Source organism: Podarcis raffonei, chromosome 9 (genome assembly GCF_027172205.1).
Source record: "Podarcis raffonei isolate rPodRaf1 chromosome 9, rPodRaf1.pri, whole genome shotgun sequence".
In the NCBI taxonomy this organism is placed as follows: Eukaryota; Metazoa; Chordata; class Lepidosauria; order Squamata; family Lacertidae; genus Podarcis; species Podarcis raffonei.
Genome location: NC_070610.1, coordinates 74,504,506 through 74,526,955, shown reverse-complemented (window position 1 = coordinate 74,526,955; position 22,450 = coordinate 74,504,506). Strand labels below are relative to the sequence as shown.

Sequence of the window (22,450 nt, the reverse complement as noted above, 5' to 3'; positions counted from 1 at the left end):
TGTGTACGCGCTCATTTGGGGAAGTGATAATGCCTCTCTTTTGGCTTCAGAAGGTTGCAGGTTCAATCTTTCGCATCTCTGAAACCCAGACTGTGTGTCTGTGTGGGTGGTACTGACTGGGTAATAATAATAATAATAATAATAATAATAATAATAATAATAATGATAATAATATGCCGCCCGTCTGACTGTGTTGCCCCAGCCACTCTGGGAGGCTCCCAACAAGGTATTAAGGTATAAGGGAGCTTCCTATTAATCTTCTCTTTTACTTTCTCATCTGCTACTAAGACCAAAGTTTAGGTCAGAAGGCTGTCCTCCTTTTCACCCTGTTAATCTCATGTTTGCATAGTGTTGCTTTGCTTGGTGTGAAGCACAGTTAAATAATAACATGTGGGGTTAAGTTAAGGACACAGTGGATCTATAGAATTTGGTAGGTTGTGAAAAAAGCTCGTGCTTCTTTTATATCTTGTTTTTGTATTGACACTGATCATTCTTTGTGCTATGTATTGAGCTTTCTTTCATTTTCAAACAGTGCCCTGGCCGGATAGGTGACAATCTGTAAATGATATTAAAAAATAATTACTAATGGTTGGAGGTGGATCAGAACACTTGTTCCATTTTACAGATTGGGCTCAGAGCACAAGGGCTTCTGGCCCAATGACTGCACAGCTAATTTAGAATTACCACATCTGATCTGTTGCAGCTGAAAGAATGCAGTCTTGTTTGCAGCTGGTTAGATATTTAAAATATTACAGTATTTAAACATGTGTTGATTGGAGGTACTTGGTTAAACAGCATATTGGTGGATTATCCAAAACACAATGTCTGAATCAAAACAGCTGCACCAATCTGGCTGCAATTTTAAACACACTTGCTAGAGAGTAAGCCTTATTGAACTCTGGGGGAATATATTTCTGCATAAATATGCTTAGGACCATGCTGCCAGTTGATGTTTTAGCTAAAGGTAGAAAACTGCAGTCGCTCGATGACTGCTAAATAATGTTTATGCTTAGGGATGTCAATATCTTTTGAACCCAGGTTTTAAATCAATTTTCTCACTTGGATATGGTGGTGTGTTTTGGTGTCTTCTAAAAATGGAAAATGTGGTCTAACAAGCAAAAAATAAATAAGAAGCCTTTGGTTTTCCGAGAGAGTGTAATCTAACTGAGCATCTAAACTCCTGCTCTCCTGCTCCTCTTGTTATACATTAACATTTCGAGAAAAGGTCAGCACATTTAAGTCAATTGATAGGTCAAATACTGTCAGTCGACCGGTCAGTTGGCCACCTGTTTAATGATCAGGGTCAGATATTGCCAATATTCCACGAAGGCATGGATGTTCTGCTGTCGGATTGCCCTTGACATTTCATCATGGTCTTTTATTTTGCCAGCAAGGAGAGTCGTGAGGGCATCTTTCCCCCAAGTCAGGCAAACACCGAGCAGCAGTGGAAATCTTAATATGAGAGCAACCCACTTGGATTGGACTGAAGTCCCATCTAGTCCGTCGCTCTGTGTTTCCATTGTGTCTAGGCAGAAGCTGCCAGGAAGTCCAACGGCAGAACTTGAAGGCAATAGTCCTTGCCCCCTGTTGGCACCCAGCAAGTGGTATTCATGTTGCCTCAAAATCTGGGAGGCTCCATTTATCTGAATCTGTCCAACCTCCCTTTTAAAGGTCATCTGAGCCGTTATAGCCCTCGTTACATTTTGCGGCAACAAATTTGGTAAATTTATTATTGTGCTGTGTTAGGAAATATTCAACTTTGTTCTGAATTTATTGGCGGGCAGTACCATTGTGTGATCTGCGGAACTAGTACTACAAGAGAGGGAGAAAAACTTCTCTCTATTCACTTTCTCCATGCTATGCATAATTTTTGCACCCCCTTAGTCATTTCTAAAAAAAAAAAAAATACCCTAAACACTTCAGCTTCCACTACCTGATAATTTTTAGTTGCCCTCTTTCCACACCTTTTCCAGCTTTCTGATAATCTTTTTGAGATGGAGGGACCAGAACAACACGTTATATTATAAATGTGACTGCATTTATCAGTTCCACCACATTTTTAACTTGGTTTCATTGCAACACAGCCATAGTTAATTATTTTGCTTTTGTGATTAGCATGCACGACGACGGAAGTATTTAGTTTTTGTTCTAATAAAACAAATGCTTTAAAAATCCTTGTCTTTAACTGATGCTGGAATACCCAGTACCACATTATTTCTTGATGGGTTAAATGCCCAACCATATTTTGAGAGCATTTAGTGGGATGTATTGTAACTTAAGATCAATTGAGAGAACCTAATGATTGATGTTATCTCATGTATATTTTGGCCTAAGGGGTTTGGCTTTTAAATTTACAATGCTACCCTATCCATGTCCACTTGCATGTAAGTCTTAGCGAGTTCAATGAGACGTACAGGTATGCTTGCATAGGATGGCAGCCTTAACTTATTTCATTTAACTTGGAGAATCCGGTGCCCCCATCAGCCCCAGCAAGCATGGACAATATTTTTTGGGGGTATGCATATATTGTCCAACATCTGGAGGCTTACAGGTTCACCTTTCCAGGCTTAAGAAGACAAGAGTCTGTCTCTGACATTAGGGTCTTAGATGCAATCTAATTTTGTAATATTTGCTGTGCCCCCTGGATTCCATTTCCTTTAGGTACTTTTTAGCTTCTAAGCCAGGGTTCTTAGAATTTTGAATCTTTCTTTTCTACATGAACCACTTTTTCTACCCATTTAAATTCTCCTCCTCCTCTGAAAGGTGACCTTGTGACAGCTGTTACTGAGAGAGGGAGAGAGAGAGGCTTGTGCATATCTCATCGGTAATTTCCACATCAGACGTGTGCTGTTACAAATCGAAGCGTATTTGAACGGTGAAAAAATACCTGGTGGTGCCCCACAGCCAAAGTGGTTCCTCTTCCATTTACTTCAAGGATTTGCTAGCCTCCTGGAAAAGCTAGTTGTATTAAGACACAGCTTCAAAGGCATTCTGTGCAGGGCAGGCAGTCATCAAGCGGAGGGGTTGAGCACAGGGCTTTGTGTTTTGAGAAAATACGTCTCTTTGGGGCCCACCTTTCTTCAAAGCCCTTGCTTAAAATCCACTCTTCTACAACCCCAGCAAACTTCAACAAACACACACCTTATTATGCTTGCTTCTCCCAACAGCCTCTTTTCTGTTCTCTTCTTACTTTATAGTCATACCTCAACAGTGTAAGCTTGTTGGGGCAGGGATCTTGTTTTGGTGATGCTGTAAAGCACTCTCCCGCTATGTAGGGAACATTTATTTATGTAAGTGGGCAGTCATCACCACTTGCTATCGTAATCCAACCCCATATCATTGCGGCAGTTTTTGCCTAGTGTGACTCAGGGCCTGGAGTTACAGGCTGCTTCGTGCAGGTATGCACGAAGGTGAATATCTGAAGCCTCTGAGTGCCTGCAGCATCCACTGAGCGCCTTCTTCTAGCATTATTGCCTGGTCTGGCAGCAAAGAGAAATAAGGGTGCTGTGGAAGTTGTACAAACCAGTTCCTCTCTGTTGCAAGAAGATTCTGGGTCCAAACAGAGGTTGGTTTATGCTGCTGTTGAGATTGCTGGAAAGGGTCAGCCTGTGAGTGGCTGTAGCAGCTGTCAGAGCTGCTAGCTACTACAGTCACCTAGAGGCATCCAGCTATGTGGAGTCTTGATCATGGGTTGCTGTGGAGATCATTTCTAGGTTATTCCATTTCCATAAACTTACAGTTAAAGAGGGTGGAACTGGTACTTTGGTGTAGTCCTGTCTTTATATGATATTATATTAAAAGGTAAAGGTAAAGGACCCCTGACAGTTAAGTCCAGTTGCAGACGATTCTGGGGTTGTGGTGCTCATCTCGCTTTACTGGCTGAGAGAGCCGACGTTTGACCACAGACTGTTTTTCTGGTTCATGTGGCCAGCATAACTAAGCCGTTTCTGGCAAAACCAGAGCAGCGCACGGAAACACTGTTTACCTTCCCGCCAGAGCAGTACCTATTTATCTACTTGCACTTAGATGTGCTTTTGAATTGCTAGGTTGGCAGGAGCTGGGGCCAAGCAACAGGAGCTCACCCTGTCGCGGGGATTCGAACCACGACCTTTTGATCGGCAAGCCCTAGGCTCAGTGGTTTAGATCACAGCGCCACCCGTATCCCTATGATATTATAATTTATGAAATCTGAATACCCACCTGGATCTGTAGATCTCAGGGAGGTTCACAACATAAATAAAAACACAATAAAACACAATAAAAACACCACCACCACAAATCAATAAATTCCTTTCCCACAAACACATTTAAAAGGGCATAGGATGTAAATCAGATCAACCAAAGGCCTGGTTAAAAAGGAACGTTTTTGCCTGGCACCTAAAGGTGTATAATGAAAGCACCAGGCGAACTTCCTTGGGGAGAGCATTCTACAGATGGGGAGCCGCTGCAGAGAAGGCCCTGTTCTCGTGTTGCCACCCTCTGAAGCTCTCAAGGAGGAGGCACATGAAGAAGGGCCTCAGAAGATGATCTCAGGGTCCAGGTAGGTTCATATGGAAAGTGGCCATCCTTGAGGTATTGCGGTCCTGAGCCGTTTAAGGCTTTATAGGTCAAAACCAGCACTTTAAATTGGGCCCGGAAACTAATTGGTAGCCAGTGCAATCGGACCAGGATCGGTGTAAGATGCTCAAACCGTCCTGCTCTGGCGAGCAACCTGGCCACTGAATTCGGCACCAGCTGAAGAAGGGCCTCAAATGATCCTTGCAGGGTCCACATAGGCTCATATGGAGAGAGGTGGTCCTTGATTATGTCAGCAGGCTCCAAGGGGTGCTGTGGGTTTAGTTGCCCCAAAATGACTGTGATCCCCTCCGTCCACAGATGGGACCTTAGCATCCTCTGCCTTTTGCTGTGTAAGCATAAAAGAGCAGGAAATGACCAAAGAACCACATTACTGTTGCAGGGGCATCAACGGCTATGCGCTATGTTGAAACTCTTGCCCGAGTGTACAATTTTCAAACTGCTGATAAGCTCTCTGTGCATCGAAAGGGGAAGAAGCTTTAGTCAGCAGTCTCCTTGAAATGTTAGATATTCTAAAGGTGATTTTTTAAAAAGTTTAAGCATGTGATTTCCCTTCCCCCATCCTCATCACTCCCTTGATTAAAAAAAAAGCAGCACAGTCCCCATTCTCAGGGGGCTAAGGTGGTTGCCCTCTTTCAAATTCCTTTCAAATTTGGATAGTAGTTGAGCCACCCCTCCTTGTATTTTATTCAAATGAGGACCACCTGATCTAATTAGCAGCCTTATCAGCTGGGGGAAGCTAGCCAAGGATTTAGATTTGGTGCAATCTAGGGAGGAGGGAGCCCACTCCATGAGCTCAAGGAGAACCCCAGCGGATGACAAGCAGCTGAGTGAGTTTGGCAGCAGGGCCAGGAGGCCGGGGCAATCTACCCTGCACCATTTGACCTAACAAATCCCACGCTCCCAAGTAAACGAAAGTCGATAAACTGCAAAAAAAAGGTGTTTGGGGGTGGGGCTTGCTCCAAGGAGGCTCGACAGCCGTGTGGCTTATGGCTGATGTCTTACACAACAGGCCACACACCTTTCACCATTTTCTGCTTGCTTAAAATCGCCGTTCAGGGATGGCAAGCATTTCCACAAGCTTATGGCCTCAGAAGGCTGCAGGCAAACCCCCGGAAAGTGCTCTGCTGCAGCTTGAAAGCTGCAATCCCAATTAACATTCTGCATCAAAGGCCCGAAACATGTCATTTAGGTCTGCTTTTTTAAAACATCCCATAAAAAGAGGAGGAGCTGCTTGGACACGCTTTGGTCTTCACACACACACACACACACACACACACACACACACACACACACACGATGTTTGTCGGCCTTGATCACGAATGCTTGTGAGACTTCTGGAAGAATTAAACATGGTTTTTATCCTGTTCCTCACATCTCCTTATTTTGGGAGTGAAAACACTTTCTTGGAAGATGCGCCTGTTGAGTTACCTAATCTAATTCGCATAGCGTGCTGCCAGCGTGCAGGTAATTAGGCTATTCAAGGAGGACGATCCTCATTTCAGCAGATAAAAATGAAATACCGAGAATTATGGGGCAGTATTCTGGCGGGGAAGAAGGGTCCCTGGGAAGAAGGGTGCTCAGGCCTTTTCACAGAGGAGAATAGGACGGCACAATGACGACCCTTGTAGCTGGCAGACAAGATGCAGCCTTGGGTGGCCAGATCCTGCCACAAATGCTAGGAGCCCAGTTTTATGCCCTTTTGTCTGGTCAACAGAGCAGAGCCTTAAGCCTGTTGCACCTGATCTTGGGGTGTTGGAGTTGGCGTGGCTCTGGAGAAAGCAGCCTTCGAGTCGGAGTCAGGTGTGAAGATCTGCATTTTGGCCCCGGTGGTCGGTACGCGTGCAGTTGCAGCCAGAATCACCAGGTCCATGCAAACAGAAATGTATCACGGCTGACCTTTGGGCTTTTGAACGTGCAAAGCCCTTGCAGCTTTGAACTTGGCTGACCCCTCGCCAGCACCCTGTGAGTCAGGCTGCCATTTCCCTTCATGGTTTTCAGTGAAGCTAGGGGCAAGAGCTTGTGAACCCAAAGGCACCAGGCAAAAATCAGTGTCTTTCCTGCCTCCTCTATTCTTTTAAAAAACTGAGTAATTGTGGTTATGGCCTAAGGCCAATGGGAAGTTGGTCAGAACTCTATAGGCAAGATATGCTTATATATATATTTGTTTTGCTGCTGCTACTGGAACAGCTCTTTCAAAATTGTGCAACCCAGGCGATCTCGTAGGATATTTGAAGACGTTTTGGCTTTTCACAGACCCGAGGTGTATCGTGCCTCCTACAATTGCATAGCCGTGATACCATACAGTAGAGGTGGGAAAGTTTTTTTCATCCTGAGGGCCGTATTTCCTTCTGGACAGCTTTCCGAGGGCCACATGCCAGGGGCGGGTGGGGTCAGAGGAAAGTGGGAGGAGCAACGAATGTAAACGTTACCTTTGTGAAACAGTCTGCTTCCCATACACACTCACATACCCCAACCCCACCCTCTGTTTTTCAGCCAGTCTAGCATAAACACTTAGGGGGTAAAGCAGAGGTGGTCTGGGGAGAATTCCAGGGGCCAGATGTGGACTTCGAGGGCCACATTTAGCTCCCAGGCCTGAGATTCCCCGTCATTTCCAGCAATGGGGTGTTAGCAGAACGCTTAAGCGGTCTTCTTGAAGCCTTGAGCCTAGGAAACCACTCCGAAGCGTCTTTATAAGATGCGGCTTTATTTAGGGGGTCCCCTTACCAGCAGAAAAGTGCGTTGGAAAATGAAACATTGGTGATCGTAGCAATATGTAACAGAACCCAGAGACCGCCTACAGTCAGCCGGAACAGCTAATCCGTGGCCCAGTGAGAGGAATGTGATAAATGTAATAAACAAAATCTCCTCTTACAAAAATGGAAGTTTCAATACGACACACAGGAGTTTCTGGATAGGGAATGATGTTGATATTTGGGGGGCAGGTGGGGTGAGAGTGCTGATCTGTGGGGTTTTTGGACGGAAAATGTGCCGGTCTGTACCTGAAAGCCATAAAATGGAAGTGCCTTAGAAAGCACTGGGGCAAACCCAAGTGAGTTCTATGCACAGAGTGTTATGAGATGTTTTAGAAGGCCTGAGTGACTTTCATTTTCTCTTCTTCTGCCTGCTTGGGCAGAGCTTAGCCCTTTAAGCAGCTTAAAATGATTCGGGTGGAGATAGATGTTGCCTTTGAAGCTCATGCCACATTGTTGTTGTTTAGTCGTTTAGTCGTGTCCGACTCTTGGTGACCCCATGGACCAGAGCACGCCAGGCCCTCCTGTCTTCCACTGCCTCCCGCAGTTTGGTCAGACTCATGCTGGTAGCTTCGAGAACACTGTCCAACCATCTCGTCCTCTGTCATCCCCTTCTCCTTGTGCCCTCCATCTTTCCCAACATCAGGGTCTTTTCCAGGGAGTCTTCTCTTCTCATGAGGTGGCCAAAGTATTGGAGCCTCAGCTTCATGATCTGTCCTTCCAGTGAGCACTCAGGGCTAATTTCCTTAAGAATGGATACATTCTTAAGAATGGATCCTTAAGAATGGATACCATGCCACATTAAAACTGGTTAATTCCCAAGATGACGAAAGAGCAAAAAATAACATGTCTGTTATGGGGGACTTTGTCAAAAGCCTTACCAAAATCAAGATAAACTACGTCCATAGCATCCCCCAGATCCACCAAGATTGTAACTCTCTCAAAGCTCATTTAGGATCGTAATTTGTCCAGCTTCAGAAGGAGTTAGGAATGCTGGTTGTATACTAGTTTATGTTCTGTGCCTGCGGCTATGAGGTCAGATAGTTTTAAAACTAGTCATGGATTGAACTAACTGCCTGACAGCCATAAGCAAATAGGAAATCCAGGCAGGTGAGTTAAGAGGCCTGGAATGCTCTTTTCGGAAGGAAAGTCCCTTTCTTTGCAACCAGCATCAAAATGCGAAGGTCAGGAGGGACAGAGTGGCTCCCCTCCATTTAAATAGCCCGTTAGGAGGCTAAGAGAAGCCAACTGGGGAACATGGAAATACAGGTGAATAGTAGGCTGTAAATTTGGTTGTCACTATTGGCAAGTAAACATTTGTTTGCTGAATGCTTTTCAAAAAAAATCAGTGGTGCATTCTAAGGCTTGTAAAGATCTGATTGCACAAGAATCTAGAAATCATTGCTTTTTGTAGCGCTTCATAACTCCTTTCTAAGAACATTGAGCGTGAACAAAAGGAGAAGTTGAGAAGCTTTTTGGTTACTCTTAAGAGGGGAAAATAAAAGGCAGAGGAACAAAACAGAGCCCTGTTTGGCATACAACAGTTGGTATTAAAATGCAAGTTCAAAAATGCCAAAAGGAAATAACCTAATTAACACATGGGATGTATTGCCAAGTAATGTGGTTGCAAGCCAAGAATTTAGCAGGGTTTTGATCAGATATGATTGCATAATCAGGTAACATCCACTCCGGTGTATTTACAATGAGGAGCTGTTTCTGAGGGCATAAGAAGCGGCTGCGTCGGAAGACAAGCCAGGTTGTCTTCAAAGCAAGAGAGCATTTTTCCGGGGAAGGGAAAACAGCAACTGCTTGGCTTTCGGCAGCGCAGCGAAGTTTGCCAAAACGTTTCCCATTAGAAGTGCAATGTGCAGGGTGATGCTGTTTCTCTCGCTTCTCTTCAGAACATCTTTGTAAGGTAAGGTAGGGCTATGCCTGTTAAGTAGATGGATACCTGTGGGCTGCTTCTTGGTCCAACTTCCCCTATGCGTGCTTTTATTTAGGGTGTACATCGAGAAGGTGACTTGGAAGGAGAGTCAGAGTGAAACCTCTGAGCTACATATCCCTGCAGAACTTGGGATGTGGGGGAAAGTTGCAGGTTGGGGCATGGCAGCCCTGCCCTTCCGCATATAGCAACTTTGGAATTTCTTGTAGCGTTGCAATTAATGGATGGGCCCTTGTCACTTTCTGCTATACGTTCTCTTCGAAGCGCCTTCGTTTTCTCACACTCAGCTATACTTGTAGAAAAAGCCCGAGACTTTGGAAACAATGGGTTATACCCAGGTTTAGTCATATGAGTTGGCCTGTTGAAATCCGTGGGACTGAGCATAGTCATCCCTGACTTAAATCCCCTTGATCTCGGTGGGTCTGCTGTAAGCATGGTTAAATCTGGTTCCAACCTGATTGCTGCAGCCTGGAGGAGTTCGTCGAAAGCTTCAAACGCATGTGTAAGTGCTTTTTTAGGGTTTTCTCTGCAGTGATTCACACACACACACAAAACCACAGCACTTTGTATTTTAGAGACCTACTCAGAAACGTTAAGAGAACCTGGCTTGGTTCAGGGATTGTGACCAGTGAGTCTGGGAGCTTAAGAGTTGCGTTGTAATAACACGTCTAAGGGTTACCTGTGATTGTAGGAAATTTTGGTATGTGTGCATACTTTTTTTTTTTTGGTAAGTTGCTCTGAGCAAAAAAGTAATGAATAATAATAATAATAATAATAATAATAATAATAATAATAATGCCAAGGCACTGTTACACACACTACTCTTCCCCAGAGAGTGTGACATTTTAGGGGCACAGTGCTTAAGCTAGTTTAGTTTTTTCCGGGGGGAGAGATAACGGAATCGTAGACTTGCAGATTTGGGTCTGAGGACCATCTAGTCCAAACCCCTGCGATGCAGGAATCTTTTGCCCAAGGTGAGGCTCAAATCCATGACCCTGAGATTATGCTCTGCTGACTGAGCTATCCCGACTGGAGCTCTAAGGTGCTTCCGTAATAGTTGCGTTTTTGACAACAAAAATACAAGTTGAGCATAGGTGGACGAGGTAGTTTTAAGCACTCTCTACAGCAGATTCACTGCTGCATTTCAGAATCCCTACTGAGGCACTCCCTGCAAAAGTCCTTTCCAGAACTCAAAGCTATCTTTTCCCCACCCCTCTCTACTTGCCTCAAGTCTCTAAACTGCAGTTTCTTTGCACATACCTACTAGGTTCTATTGTCTCCAGCTTGGAGTTGGGGAAAGGTGAGCCTTATTCAGAATATTCTACAAAGGTCTTTGTATTGAGAAATGGAGACCTCTTGTCCTGGCCCTTAACATTCATCTCTTAATGCTGTGATGAAGCATTGCTCCAAGGCAAAATCCACAATGACCCGTTATGTCATGGTAATTGAAAGGTAACCTTTACCTTTCGATCTAGGCTTTTATTACTTGAGAATTGGTTTGGGGCAGTGCTAGCTGTCCTGCTTCTGTAGTACCCAAGAGGGAGGAAACTGAATCAGTTGCTTGCCGAACACTCCATTAATGTTTGTGCTACCCATAGTTCCTGTTGCAGCCCATCTCATGCACACTACGTGAGCATGAGTTCCCTTGGAAGGGGGGTTGATAGTTAAACTGCTCTGGGAATTGTAGCTCTCTGAGCAGAACAGGGGTCTCCTAATAACCCTCAACAGATTCCAGTTCCCAGGATTCTTTGGGGGAACCCATGACTGTTTAATGTGGCATGATGCTGCTTTAAATGTTCAGATGAGGCCTGATTGCTGGTCCATCTGGCCCAGTATTGTCTACCTAGCCTTCCCCATCCTGGTGCGTTGGACCACAACTCCCAATAGTCCCAGCCAGCAGTGTTGCTCGCCGAGGCTTGCTGGGAGTTGTAGTGCAGAAAATCTGGAGGGGAACGGGTCTGCCAAGTTTGCTGAGCTGTGTCTGGAGTGGCTTTCCAGGGTCTCCAGAGGTCTGGTACTGTGGTCCTCTTGAACTGGAGAGGCCAGGGATTGAAACTGGGACCTTCTGCACATACGCCGCATGTGCTCCACCACTGATCTGCTTCCCACCCACATCCAAACCACAATGCAGTGCTGCTCTTAACTCTTTTACAATCCCTGCTGCTCAATTTGGCCACCTGCAAAACATCCCAGCGGCACAGCTGAGTATCTGAGTCCACATGAGGCTTACTCTTCTCCCCTCCTGCAAATCCCCTCCCTTCATAGCACGGAAAGCATCTGGATCTCAGTTCAAAGGTGGCTTTGAAGATTGGATTGGTGTAATGGTTTAATTTCGTTTGAGGCTGCACTTGTTTCGTCTTGATCTTTCAAGGCTGCCACGCAGCAGCTGAGAAGCCTGTTCATCTGCATGGTGTTTGGTGGCGTCTGTCTTTAAATTTGCCTTGCAACAGGTGATATAAAATTCCTGGATCTTTTCCTCTGTGCTACATGTGAACCTGGGTGTGATCCAGTGCTCGAAGAGCAGTATCCACAGTCCATTGCCAAATGATGGACGGCTGTGTGTTGTGGCTCGGCAGTAGAGAACTCTACTCGTATATTTCTGCACACCAGCTCTTTAAAAAAGGAAAAATCAGGGTAAGAGTTCTCCAGCACCTGAGCAGGGATGCAAACAGCTTGAAAAATAAAATTAAAAGGGAAGGAAAAAGTCACATGAAACAGTCAGGCGTTTGCCTGTGCTGAGTTGGGGCGGCGTTGCCCGCTGGAGCAATACACTGGGAGAGATCTCTGCTTCTAAAATAATCAAAAAAGAAAAATGCACTTAAAAAAAAAAATACCTGGCAACAAAACTTAAAGTGATCATAAAATGGTGAACGATTGCTTATCGTAAGCTCCCAAGGAAGAACTTATCTGTACTTAACTTCTGGGATTGTCTGCTGCAAGGTGTCAGGATCGGCCGCCAGCTTAGATGGCTTTGGGAAAAGGGTTGGGATAAATCATGGAGGATAAGTCGATTAACAGTTGTCACTCATGTAAGTTCAGTGCTCAAGAAGCGGTATACTGCTAAGTCAGTGGTTCTCAAACGTTTTTCTCTGGGCTGCACTTTCAGAATAAAAAATTGCCTGTGCCACACAGATTTCTTAATTGATAAGAAATACACTGGTAAACACAACTAGGACTGTCCTCAGTATCATTTGATGCTCTTGCTCTCATTTTGAAAAAAACACCTTTCCCTAGTCTGCAATTATATTTTTTATACTGTGCTATACTATACTGAAATGTTTAAATGTTCTGTAGATTGTCCTTGAATCTCCCCCCACCCCCGCACTTGCCATCCTCTCTTGCCACACCAGTGTGGGGCGCCACACCTGTTGAGAACCACTGCCCAAAGCGCTACATAGAATCATAGAATGCGGGAATCTCAACTAGATCATCAATGATAGATGGCTGCCCAACCTTTGCTTAAAAACCTCCAAGTGCACAACCTTCTGAGGGAGTCTGTTCCACTGTTGAGCAGCTCTTACTGTCAGAAAGTTCTTCCTGATGTTGAGTCAGAATCTCCTTTCTTGTCACTTGAAGCCATTGGTTTGGGTCCTACCCTCCAGAGCAGGAGAAAACAAGCTTTGTTCCCTCTTCTATATGACAGCCCTTGAGATATTTGAAGATGGCTCTCATATCTCCTCTCAGTCTCATCTTTTCCAGGCTAAACATACCCAACTCCTTCAACCATTCCTCATAAGGCTTGGTTTCCAGCCCCTTGACCATCTTGGTTGCCCTCCTCTGCACACGTTCCAGCTTGTCAACTTCCTTCTTAAATGGTTGACAATGTTGGGAGTCAGTAACAGGGCAGAGCTTCTAGGTGGCATCTGCCCAGCTTCGGTTGCAAATACAAATCTGGATTTGATGGAACTTTGCTGCAACCCAGCAGGACTCTTCGAACGTTCTTAGCACTCTTGGAATACGTGCCTGGGAGACTTTGGGCTCTGCACGCTCTCCTGAATAGCGATGGATGCGCTGACTGGCCTGGGAAAAGGAATGGCACATTCCCGGTAAATATTGTGATTAGAGCGCTGGGAAAACGTGATCTCCAGCAGTTCTGAAGAAAGTGTTCCGTGCGACAGCTGTGTGTGTATTGGCACCTGCCGTTTCCTCTCGCTGGTTTCCAGACCCTGAGCATCTTGTGAACTCCACCCGCCTCGCTTCTTCCTCACACCCAGCTGATTTCACATTTGTCCCTGCCTTTTATTTTCAGCTGAGTCACAATGTTGAGCAGCAACGTTTTAAAATTTAAATGACTGCGCAAACAAGCAGCACAATTCAGCATTGCTGAGCTAAGCAGTTTTGGATGCTGCCGTTTTTTTAAAAAAGGCTTCACTTGAGAATTGCTGCCAGCCCACCCCAAAACCAGCCTGTGGAAAAGGCTGGTCTTTGACTCCCTCTCCTTTTTCCCTGGGGTGACGCTGGCAAAGGAAAGAGTGTCCTGTCACAGCCCTGCGGTCCCTTTGCGGGTAACCTTTCATTTTCCCAGAGAAGGTTGTGAAGGACGCCGAAAAGTCCTTTTATAGACTGGCAGACTTTGCTTCCTTCCGAGTCTTTAAAAAAGAGAGAGCAAAATGTCCAACTGGAAAGACTTCGTTCATGTGCAAATTTCCCTTCCCTTTTAAGAAATAATAAGGAAGTTGACCCCGGGGAAAGTCACCCATTCTCTTTTAGGTCAGCGTTTCTACGGTTTGCTGCTCAAAACAAGGCAGGTCAGAATGGTTGGCCAGTAAGACGCCAAAGAAATGGCCACCACATTCATTGAGAGCCAATTTGCTCCAGTGTTCCTTCCTTTGAAACACGACTTCTTCTAATAATGCATTATAGACTAGTGGGTGTTTTCAGACCTCAGACGACCCGGTCTGGAGAACATGGGTAGCCAATGCAATGTCCTTTGAAAGCTCCCATCAGTCCCACTCAACATGGCCAATCATCTGGGATGCTAGGAGTTGAAGTCCAAAACAACTGTGGAGGACTACCCCTCCTGCAGAATAAGTCATCCTCTCATTTTGGCCTCCTTCTCCCTCTGTGCATTTCACCCCCTCTTCTGCTCACTCCTGTCTTTATCCTTCTCTTTGAAATGACTTAAACAAAGGAGAACGGTGATGGCATCAACCTTTCATTAGGTCCCGACTCACCAGTTGCTGATCCATGGAATTGATGGGTGGAAGTCAGTGTTGCGCTAAAGCGGTTGTTCTATCAGTGTGAGTATTTCTGCTTATCCGACTGAGTCATCTCCCCTCTCCTCCCCACTGTGCCCTCTTCCAGGGCATCTCCCCACCTAAGCAGATTTGGGGAGGATGCAGGGGTCGCAGGGGACAAAGAACAGGGAGAAAGCCCTATTGCACTAGCCAGACTTATTTATACTCTTCCATTAGCTCAGCAACTTAGCTGAACCCAGCCCGGCACTTTTTAAACATTTCCGTAGACTTCCAAATATTACGTGTTTCACCCATGTTACCATAGAGTTGGATAAAGGAACTCAAAGAGAGCGCCCCCTAGTTTGGCTCCCTGGCAGTGCAGGAGACCCAGTGCTGCAGGATCCTTCCCCTCTTGCTGAAGAGATTGCACATAGAGAGCTGTATCCAACTAAGCTATTCTTGGAGTAGTCCCATTTAAATCAATGGACCAAAGTGCACTGTGCCCATTATTTTCAGTGGGTCTACTCTGAGCAGGACAGACAGTGGAGACCAGCTGTGCCTGCTCCTCTGTTTTTGCCTGGGCTGATCTCTCCAGTTCTGTTTCCTTTTCTTACTATGGCCCCCTTTTTCTTTTGGATTTCGACTGCAGCTCCTACCTCTTTCTCGCGTCTTCCTAATCCCCAGCTGGACTGGATAATGAGCTCCACTTTTGCTGCTAAGTGACCAGGCCCTGAACCCAGTTGTTGGCCCTCATATGTGCTGCTTTGCCAGAGGTTCCTCTAACTTGGGCCACTTACGTATTGTCGTTTTCTGAGATCTGAGGGCCCTTGTAGAGCATGCCCAGCGACGGGAGGTGGGGGGTTATTTGAGTTCTCCAAAGACATGATTCATGCCTCTTTACCTGGCAGAACATGCCTTAATTTGAGTGTTTGGAGGCTTCTGCCTGGTCTGAGTAGTGTTTTTGGAAGTGCCCCTTGGCAGGTAATATGCTCTGCCCATATGGTAGCAATCAATTCCACCCTCGTAGTCGGAAGCGTTCAGACCATATGCCAACGCGCTTGGTGGCTTGTTAAATAAACTTCTGCTTGTCAACAACTTCACTGGGGTTTTGTGTATGCGTGCGCTGGAATTGAAAGTGGCCTTGTGGTGATTTGGCCAGCTAGGAACAAGTTCGTTTTGCCCCAGGGGCACGGCACCAGTGAAACGAGTTGGAGAGCAGTGGTGGGAATCTGCAAGGCTTTGATCAGCATTTATATTAATAGTTCTTCAGCCCAGAATTTATTCATTTCCTCTCTCCCTTGCTCCTTACAAGTAGTGAGTGCTGGTGGGAGAAGCTGCCTGTGTGGCGTCCGGTGCCAGAGGCTGGCAGAGTTGGGCATCTGTCAGGACCTCCCCCAGCAGTTAAGGGCCACTCCCCAAGAGCACTCATGATTCTTGCGTTCTTGATTCTCGCTTGACTCTAGGCCCCGTCTGGCTAAGCCCCACATGTGAGGTGCATCTCCAAATCCTCTTTGTTTTCTTGGCAAGAACACTGGGGGCACTCTCTGAGTTTGCATGTGCCTCTAGGCTCTGCCACATCTGGTCTGCTTATGGGGCCCTCTCGGGCAGAGATGCCCAAAGGCTTCCTAGAAGCTGACGCCATCCCTGGCGGATGAGCTTATTATTCTGTATTGGGTGGGAGTCAAGACAGTACAGGGTGCTTTACCGCAGCAAGACAAATAGAGCCCTGCCCTGACAAGCTTACAGTCTGAATTTCAACATCCTGTGTCTGAATGTTCCAGGCTGGGAAACAGTCAAACATCAATTAAAACAGCAGGAAAACAGATAAGCAGATAAAGCTCCTGATATTTATATAAACAGCCTGTTATTTTTACTGGCTCTTTTTTATCTGTGTTTATATTGCCTGTGTTTTTGGTTTTAGAATTTTATGATTGCATCCCTGATATCATGTATTGATGAACGGTGGCTTTAAAACATTTTCAATAAATACATTAAAAAATAATAATCAGCACATCAGCTGTAACATAATATTCCATCCCAGCTGTTATTTATTTCATGCCCGATTCACTTTTCCTGTGATCGTGCTGGTCTGCCTCAAAAAAATCATTCGTAAAGACATTTCCTCGTTGGAATGTGTTTATTAAACAGTTTCACATCCTGCCATTTCCACCACTTAGGCCTTTGAGGTGGCTCAATGAAGTTGCTTACCGTCTCAGCGGTGGGACTTCCACATGTAGATCTTATCGGTGCTAGAAATTCCCCAGGAGCCAGGCGCATTTTGCAACTGGCACTGGTCCAATTGTGACCACGTGGAGATACCTGGATGCCAAGCTGGCTACTGGCATCTCCATCTGGCTGGCCCATCCATCCTTCTTAAGCAGGTAAGCAGAAGAGCTTATTTATTGCATTCATATCCCACCCTTTGCCCCAGGGAACACGTGGCTCACTCCCCTCCTCAGTTAATCCCTACAACGACCCTGCGAAGTAGCTTCAGAGGCCGTGACTGGCCCAAGGTCTCCCAGTGAGCATCCTGACGGAGTGGGGATTTGAACCCTGATCTCCCAGGTCCTGGTCCGGCACTCTTAACCACTACACCACCCTGCTTTCTTAGAGTAATTCTGCTATGGGGTAGCTCTATAAATTGAGTATGTAGGTCACTATGGGGAAAACAAATTGTCACATAGAGAAGGATCTGAAACAAATTGTCACATAGAGAAGGATCAAGTTTCCTTGAAGCTTGAATTTGTTCTGGATTGTTTGCTCTGCCCCTGCTAGCCGCTTGCATGATCTCATGTCCTGCAGAAGGTTGTTGAGAAGGGAATGCAGCTCTTGGGCCGAACGGTTTTCCCCGCCCCTGCCTGAAAGCATCTGGAAAACTTGCCCCTGTGGGTTGTGTCGGTGCAGTTGCATCCTCCGCAATGGACTGCTTGTCCCTCTTAAACAGCCAGCGTTGAAAGTCAAAAGCATCGGATCTACAGCGCAAAACAATTTCAGTTCACAGAAGCTTCCCTTGCCCTTTTCACACTTTGTGGTTCCCGACGGCCACCCTGCTAGCATCTTCACTTCCTCAGCGTTCCTCACATTCTGCAACGTGCTCTGAAATGTTGACTTTCCCAACTTTCAAATTTGCCCAAATGTGGGGCGCTAAAAAGTTGTAACAGGACTTGGGGAGTTCAAAAGATATTTCGGTTAAATTAATATAGTTTAGTTTTGCTTGGCAAGTGTGATGCGTGTAAAATTGCATAGAAATCATTAAGAATGATTGCGAAGTATTTGTAGTTATGTATGTATGTGTGTTTGTTTATCAACCAACCAAGCAATCAATTAATCATTACACGACATTTTCTGAAGGTAAAATTAAAACTGGTTTTCTGAAAGCAGTTTATGTGCTTTTTCATCAAAGATAAACTTACTAAGCTAAATGTTGTCCAGTCACAAAAATAACAGCAGATTTTAATTCCTCACACCCAAAAACATGTTTTTAAGTCCCTTCATTTAAGAAATGTGCAAAAATTAAGTTTCGCCCCTTAAAATGACGCACCATACTGCAGCCCAGTCCAAGGGGATGAACTTTCAGGCTTTTTTGATTCTCTTATTTTAATATGCACCCGTCCCTGACTCAGTATGTATATTTTAGACAGGATCTAAGCCTCCCTAGGTTCCTTGCCATGAATTCGTTTGGTACCCAAGGGTAGGTCAGTATCGCTCATCCTTCGTATTAGTGACTTATATTACAGGGTTGTCACAAAGGTGGCTACTATGAAGCATTTGAGAGTAAACTTGCACCTTAAAAATGCAACTATAGGGTCATGGTCTTTCAAACGCGTGTGCAAATTTTGGGAAGAGGTGATAAAGGAAATTTCTGAAACAGTAGCCCTTTAGAACCCAAACTGTGACAGTTTTGGATGCATCAAAGACAGACTTAGCATGTAAACCACTCATCGTTTTGCTAGCTGCTCATTTGACCATATCACAGGGCTGGGACAAGTCATTGGGCTTTTCTCATTTCGTTCAACATGGTAGCGTTTGTTTTTATTTCTGAGAAATTGACTCATAAACTAAGGGTATCTCGGGGTGCAAAATCCATAGGATGAAGGATCCAAGTGATGAAATACGGCTTTATATGGTATTCACAACACTTGTTTTCTCTCTGTAGCAGGCCAGTTTTTGTTGTAACATCTAATTCATTGTGTAGTCTCTTGAGAATGACTTTGTTTTTATGAGGTAACGTGAACCTTGTGTGTCCCCCCTTCCCTTTATTTCATTTCATATTTCTCTTACTATTATTTTAACTTTGCAGTAAAGTTTTGAAAACTAATAAAACCCTACATAGAACAATTCTGGCTGACACGTTCAGTGCGACAAGAGTCGCAGCCTGCAGCAGTTCAGAACAGCAGGTGTCTGGGATTCACCCAGGCTTCCTTTGTGGAATGCCGAATAACCCGGGACATTGCACAAAATGTTTTATTTGTCGTTCCTGGAGGTTGGAGGGCTGCCTTCAGAAGGAGGGAGAGGCAAGACAGGATCCTGCATGTCTCTCTGCGTTTCTCTTGCCCACTGGTGAGAGCACACGGCGTTCTCTTCCAGGCAGTGTGCTGTTTGCCTAAAGAGACAACCTGCGATTTAGGTCCAGTGAGTTGATAATGGCTTAGTACATTCCCATCCTGCCTTTCTTTCATCACAGAACTCCAGGCTGTTATATGGGGTTCCCACGGCAGTCATCTACCCAGGCGCTGGCCAGATCCAGAACTGTTTGCCTTCTGCAAACTGGCTGCGTAAAGCGCCAAGATTTCATCACTCCTAATAGCTTTTTTCCCCCAAAGAGAATGCCAGGCAGGGTGGACCGCGCGGCTCCTGGGCTAGCTTGCCTAAGCAGGATGTGCGTGTGTCATGTTTGTAGAACTCGCTCTGTATGTTTGTGTTCTGCATTTGGGCGGATGAAACCTGAACAGAAGTGGTGTGAGCTGGCTGGAAGGGCAACCCCCCCCGCCCTTTTACAGGTCAAAAATGCCATTCTTCACTTTTGTAGCCCTTCCCAACTGCAAGATTTGGAGCAGGCAACGGGCCACTGTTATCTTAAAAAGCCCGTGGAAAAAAATAGAAGCACGGACCCTGAATTGGCCTTGATGCTGGAGCCATGTCAATTCTGCAGTTTCAGCATGAGCTTGGAAATCAGCACCAAGCTCCCCAAGAATTGACTTCCACTTTGGGAAATGAAATAGAACACATTTGTATGGGAAGCTTCCTTATACGGAATCAGACTGTTTTGCTCAGTTATGTATACACTGGACTTTTTAAGGAGGCATTTTCATTCCTTGGCCTTTCTCCGCACCCCCTTCTTCGAAAACACCTCCTCTCCCCAGCCAAACCCTTGGGTTGATTGTCAGGAAATGCTTGGGGGCTAGTTGGGCAACTTCTTCTGCTTTTTCCTTTCCTGGTGATCTTCTCAAGTTTCCAGGTGGCCTTATAGGAATCATCAGATAGGATTGAGAGTCGGATGCGACTTTGAACTCACTTTGGGCTGGACTCCTGCCTATCTGTTCGTAATGGAGCTGATAGCATTGTCTCTGAGTACCGGCTAATCTAATCATAGTGGAATAGAATTTCTCCAGGCCACACTGGAACTTTTAGCAAGTTGGGAAATGGTTACAAAACTTGCCAGGCCCCCTCCCTAATTATATTTGTCATTTGTGGCACATGGAATGCCTAGGTGGTGAGAGGGGAGAAAAAGAACCAACTTTCTTCCAGTTTGCTGAAAGTTCCCTACTTGGTTTCCTGGAGGTGATTCCTACTTGCTGCAGGTAACCAGACGAGTGGCTGATTTGCAAGTTCATTAAGGTAAAGGTAAAGGGACCCCTGACCATTAGGTCCAGTTGCGGACGACTCTGGGGTTGTGGCGCTCATCTTGCTTTATTGGCCGAGGGAGCCGGCGTACAGCTTGTGGCCAGCATGACAAAGCTGCTTCTGGTGAACCAGAGCAGTGCACGGAAACACCATTTACATTCCAGCCAGAGCGGTACCTATTCATCCACTTGCACTGCGTGCTTTCGAACTGCTAGGTTGGCAGGAGCTGGGGCCGAACAACGGGAGCTCACCCTTTTGCGGGGATTTGAATTGCCGACCTTCTGATCAGCAAGCCCTAGTTCATTATAGACCCATTATTTATTGAAAGCCCCTTTCTACAGTTTCACACTAACCCGCAGAACTAGTTGTGTGGAAAATACCCAGTGTGGGTGTACCTTGTACGTGCTGGGCACCCTGAAAGCATTTTAAATTTCTCTCAAAATGTGAGTCCTCAGCTATCGCTTTAAACAGCAATATTACATTTTAATACAACCTGATAAGCCTTCAGTTTGTTTTGAAGCCAAGCCCCATAGTTCTTTCTGCAGCGTGGTGCTGATATTGGAAGAGCTCGCTGGTCCAAGCTTTCAAATTCTTCCTTTGGCTTCTGATGGTACTTATGCAACAACTTCTTTTTAGGGTTCTTTTGATGTCAGCATCTCATTGTGGCACTCACGGATGTCTTGGGCAAGCAGAGCTTGTCTCACTGATTGAATTGGCCCTTGATGTTCTCAGCGCAATGCTTGTATTGATCGCCTCATTCCATTACTTTCCAGCTTTGTTGGCTAAAGATGGGTGAGATGAAGCAGGCTGTGAAAACACCGCCTTTAAAAACAACCCAAATCTGTCGCATTTGGTTGATACAGGAAATTGCACAAATGGCATTTCAGAAGCGTGATGTGTTTGCCAGCCGTGGTCTGGTTTCCTTTTTCATATTTGCGTAGCTTTTGAAAAATTTGTACAAACAGGTGGGGGCCAATGAAAAAACAGCAGAGGGCAGAGAGGAAGGGGAAAGAAAACATTTTCTTAACACCTCTCTGCTTTTGCCTTTGCACCTCACACCTGGGAGGCAGACTCTTTTGCTCTACTTTTCTGTCTTCCACAAGCTCCCTGTCTTGAGCAACTTTCAACATCCACATGGGATGTCTGTAAGACGTTGCTTAGAATCCTAGAATTGTAGAGTCCGAGGGTCTTCTAGTCCCACTCCCAGTGTCCAGCCCTGCAGCCTCTATTCAGCTGACGTGTCTCTGGGATCTTTTCATATTGCCTACCCTGACACAACTCCTCCTGTGATATCTTTGTCCCAGCAAAACCGACAACTTCCTCTTCCCCCACAGAAGATGACCGCAGACATTCTCACAGCTTGGCCCCTTGAGTTGCTGCAATCTTGGGAGGCAAAATGCTGTGCCCTTTTACGCGTTTTCTCCATTCGGAGTTGCAGTCTTTGCCGCTGCGTGTGCAATAATACTACATGGATCTGCAAGAACTAGTTGGGCTACCAATAGCCCAAGACCAGAAAGCCACAACAATTTCCCTTCATCTCAGGACTCATCAGGCAGGGAGGACCTCGTATCTTGCAGCACCTCGGATAACCAACAACTGGGTGGGATTTTAGATGGGCATGCTATTCCAGGTTTCAGCTCAGAATTCTCTGCTACTGTGTGGCTCTTTATGCACTCATAAGCGTGGCACACTGTGTAATTTGAACTTGAAATGCTCCTGGCTCCAAGGCCCTATCATCAACTTAGCTTACATGCCACTTAACTTGTTTTAGAAGTTCAGACCTTTTTTTGGCACTGCGTCCTCAATTGTCTTTCCTGTGGATTTGCACAGCGATCGAGGAAAGGGTTGTGTCTAACCAACGGACTCTTCCCTGTCTGGATCAGAGAGTGGGGTGGGTGGGGTATGGGCATCTTCTCTGTATTTATGGCCTGCCAACTTTCCCTCTGAGGTTGTTTTTTTTTGGGGGGGGAGGGGGGATTTCAAGCTGGCATCATCACAGCAGGGTGTCTAGTGGGTGCTGGGCTGGGTGCTGATAAGTTGTCTGCATTTGCTGCCAGCTTGAAACCCTGAGCAGTGATAGATGCTCAGCTACAATTTCTCGTGTGAAGAGGCTGTGTGTTTTCATATTTAGCTTCCTTGCTCTTTTCCAACCAGGTCAG

At 45.6% G+C, this 22,450-nt stretch overlaps 1 protein-coding gene across 2 annotated transcripts in view; it reads left to right on the top strand.

Moving 5' to 3' along the window:
* SMOX (spermine oxidase) overlaps window positions 1-22,450 on the top strand; it is a 45,723-nt gene that overhangs the window by 4,064 nt on the left and 19,209 nt on the right. The window lies entirely within an intron of this gene.